This window comes from Suricata suricatta, chromosome X, assembly GCF_006229205.1.
Source record: "Suricata suricatta isolate VVHF042 chromosome X, meerkat_22Aug2017_6uvM2_HiC, whole genome shotgun sequence".
NCBI lineage: Eukaryota > Metazoa > Chordata > Mammalia > Carnivora > Herpestidae > Suricata > Suricata suricatta.
In genome coordinates, this window is record NC_043717.1 from 93,422,009 (window position 1) to 93,426,575 (window position 4,567).

Sequence of the window (4,567 nt, forward strand, 5' to 3'; positions counted from 1 at the left end):
TATTGTGCAGGTGACAGTTAACAGCCATACTTTTAACATTCCATCAAACCTAGTGTTTTGGCCTGCATTTAGTCACATAGGTAAGAACTCATTGTTTATGTCCTAAAAAAGCAACAGTTGTAACTTGGTGATTTGAGATTTGTTTATACCAGCTAATCAGTGGATTCTGAACAAGAAAAATGTCCTCAGGCCAAAGGAGGACACAAACACAAATGTTATGTTCTCTGAACTGTCAATTAAAAGTCTACACAAATAATAAACATGACCTTTGAATTGGTCATCAGTGATACCTTGCCCTCAAACTCCTATCCTGAAAAGGAGTTGCACTTTCATTCCCTTCCTCTAAATAGTTCTTGTGAAGGAAATTACATCTTATTTGCACAGGATGACCAGAGATCACATATGGTTTGTCTGTGAATAGGTAATCTCTGCTTTTGCTTCTACCTTTGTTTCTTCTGTTGTCAGATACAGCTCTTAGTTCTCATGGTACTAATTCAGTTGTCAACTGTATACCTTTGATTAGACTTCATCTTTCCAGAGTATAGGTTTTGGGCCTCTGCTGGAACACAGGGACCCTTCTGTTCTCACGTATTTGTTGTGCTTATTTCTTATATTATTTCAGGTTTATTTCTTTCCAGCAGCAAAGAAACTTGCTAGAGTTTTAATTTTGAGGTGGCATAAATCTGAACCCACTAAACTAGTAGGCCACTAAGAATATATTACATATGCTTGAGAATAAGCAACTTTAAATTTTTAAAATTTTTTTATGATTATTTATTTTGAGAAAGAGAGAGAGAGCAGGCAAAGGGCAGAGAGAGAGGGCAAAAGAGAGAGAGAATCCAAGCAGGCTCAGCTAAAAGTCAGCAGGAACCCACGAATAAGGAGATCATGACCTGAGCCAAAATCAAGATTCAGACCCTTAACCAACTGAGCCAGCCAGGTGCCTCTTAAGTTTTTTATTTATATAGTAACAGCTAACATTTCTTGATTGGTTACTGTGTCCCAGACATTCTACTAAGCGCTTTACCTGAACTATCTCATTTAATTCTCATAACAACCCTGCATGGGAGGTACTATTACTACCTTTAAAGATCAGAAAACCAAGGCTCAGAACAATTAGAAATTTTCCTAAGACCACACAGCTAGAAAGTGGCACATCTATAAATTGAATCAAAGTCTGTCTGATGCCAGAACTTGGTTTCTTAACCATCACAGAATGCGTTAGTATACCATTTCATGTATTCTTATTACTGCTGGCTTAAAGCCAACCAGGGAAGCAAGAGAAGTTGTATTCTGGTACTGTTCTGCTTCCCTCTTCTAGGAACATCCCTACTTCATCCACAAATGTCCCATCTTGTGTCTTTATCCTGTCCTCAGGATCTGACCTAAGTCTGAGCTTCAGTAATATGAACCTTAGTCTCCACTATATTTCCATCACTATGTACCAGTCAGATACCTTTTTTAAATTTAATTTTTTAAATATTTCATTACCAAGTTGGTTTCCATATAACACCCAGTGCTCTTCCCCACAAGTGCCTCCCTCCATGACCATCACCCCCCTTCCCCTTCTCTGCTCCCTCTTCAGCCCTCAGTTTGTTTTCAGTATTCAAGAGTCTCTCATGATTTGTCTCCCTCCCTCTCCCTAACTCTTCCCCCTCATTCCCCTCCCCATGGTCCCCTGTTAGGTTTCTCCTGTATCTTTCTTAATGCACTTCTTTTAGTTAAGTTTTTATGGAAAGGATCTGATCAATTAATTTATACCTGGTTGCTAATAATTGACAATGATTTATTACTCTTTTCAGAGACACCTGCGTTTTAACAATGGAATCTAGTTTTAACTGCGAGTAAATAAGAGGGAACCTGAAAATTTCAAGTTGGGATCTTCTCAGTGCTACCATATTTGTAATGTCGTCTGTACATAAGGCTGAGCCTGACGCTCATCACATCTCTGTGAATGAGGGAGCTAGTGTAATCTGTACCATATTCTCTTATTTACTCAAGGAAATACAGAAAATCATATGTGTAATTGCTACAGGATTTATCTGAAGCTACAATAATAATTATTACCCAAGTCATTAGTAGAGATGGCACTAGTAGTATTAGACAGGAATTGTATAATTAGGAAACTACCATTGGAAAGAGATATTTATAAAGCATTATTTGGGGTCCTCAAGGTACCATTTTGGAGAATTATACTGTCTCTTTGTCTAGCTGATTATTACTAAAACTTCTTTGTGTAACTGAATATACAAAGCTCTTTATAACACTAAGGAGTTAGGATTATATTTGAGTTTTCAAGTAACAGAAATGGAGTCACAGTGTAGATTTATCCATACTCTGTTACCCATGTTCCATTGGGACCAGCAATTGTGAAATAGCTGGCTGAGGTTAGGGTTACAAACTATGTCCATGAAGCCAAATGAGGCTAACTTAAACAAATGGGAATTGAACCACCAACTTTGACCTCAGTAATTACATGCTCTAAACAACTGAGATTTGCCAGCATCCGAATAAGATTTAACAAATTCATTCTCTGGAACGGAAAGTTCCACTTTTTTTTTTTCAAGAGTACCTAACTTAGCCAAATAGATCCCAGGCATAATTTGAAAATATCTGCCACATGCTGTGTACCACTCACTACACATAAAAGTTATACTCTTAAATATAGAGATAAAATAATAGCTGAGTCACAGGATAATCTGAAACATACACAGGAATAAAACTGTTAAGAGAAGGAGTAATGTGATCAGATCTGTGTTTTAGAAAGATTCCTTTGGTGGAAGTGTGAAAAATGGGTTTGCAGAGGATAAGAGGCATGGAAGGGTGGGTCGGGGACAAAGAGACAGTGGCCATAGGGAGCCCAATTATGAGGACACATTTGCAAATAGGTCCACCAAGAGATGGTGAATTCAAGAGACATTATGGAAGGTATAATTAATAAGTCTTGGCAATCAGCTGACGATGGGTGGGCTGTTGGGGGCAGGCAGATATGAAGGATAAGGAAAAATAAATAGTAACTCTTCACATCCTAAAGGAACTGCTAAATAGTATATGCTATAAAGCACCACTTTTCTTTCTCATTTTACTATAGACAATATAGAAAATGCTTGAGATTTGAAGTTAAATTCTTTCCTTTTCATTTGTTTTCTGTTCCTCCTGGGAGCATTATCAAGGAGCCACAAATCTCTCAAGTCTGAGTTCTGCTCCCAAAACTTCGTGTATTGGGCAAGGGTATCTTCCATGGGGGCCTGTGTAAACATCCCAAGGAACAGGTTGGCCTTAGGTGAGGGCATTCATCAATGGATGCCAACCGCAGCCTAGCCAAGTGGAGAATCTGATTATTGCCAAGAAGGACTGCAAAAGGTTCAAGTGGAAGAAGTAATATCAAGTGCCAAGTCCCAGGGTGAGGCAAGGAGTGAAAGGAAAAATGAGTCACAAGGTCAGAAATTAGAACAGACTGAGGAAGGGTTAGGAGTGAGTGTAAGATAAGCTGGGGTTAATGGTTCAGGACAGAAGCCATGAATTCTGAAAGAATGAGGGAGGCCTGTTTTCATGTAATGTGTGCAGGTTGGTACAGGCAAATACCGGATAGCTTAAAGGCACTGAACAGGTCTGGACACCTTATATGGAATCCCTAATCTAAAGTATCTCTGCCTCAAGAGCTAAAGAAATGTACATTCTTATAATTGTAGCAGAGTTTCCTATTTGCGTTTCAGTTTCCTAAGATTTGCACTAGAAAGAATACATTCTTGGTAAGTAAGGCCACAAGTTCTTTGGCTCTTGGAATTCATGGGACAGATGATTTCTAATCCAGAAATCCAAATACAAGGCTATCCATCTTTCTTATTCTATTGGGTTACTATTTTCAGAGACAAATCCTCTAATCTATAAACACAGACTGCTTCATTAACTGTGCTTAACAGGTAGCAGAGGCTTAGTTACTGACAACTGCCAGGCAGTGACTTGGAATACAGCCCTTGGTTTTCAAATTTGCTGTAACATGATACAGAGCACAGAGCACATACTTTACTTTAAAAGAGATGTCTAATTTTGTTAAGCTTTTTACTCAGGCTGCCATAATCTGTGCATTCTGCTTCAGGCTCTCCAAGAAGTTCATAGTGGGCTTGTGGATGACAAAGAGAAAAAGAAGGAAGTAGGAAAAGCACAAAAAGAATATATAGTGAATCCTCCTCCCATCCGCCTCCCAAATATAGTAGTAGTTATACAAAGGATAAAAAAAGCTTAAGGACGAAAAAGCTTGTGAGGGAAAATGCAAGCTGGGAAAGGCTCAGGAATCACAGCTGTCTCTCGACTCTTTCCCATCTGACTTTTGACCTTTGTTCTACTGTGAGGCTTCGCCCAGCCTTGTAGCCCGGGAGCCACTGACACCACCATCCCTGGCTTCTAGTGGTGCTCTCCTCACTCTAGCTCTCCTGGACCCGTTATGGACAATTTCCTTCCTTCTACCAGAACACTGTAGGCATTTTTCTTTTTTTTTTTCTTTTTTTTTCCTCCATAATATTTTATTGTCAAATTGTTTTCCATACAACACCCAGTGCTCTTCCCC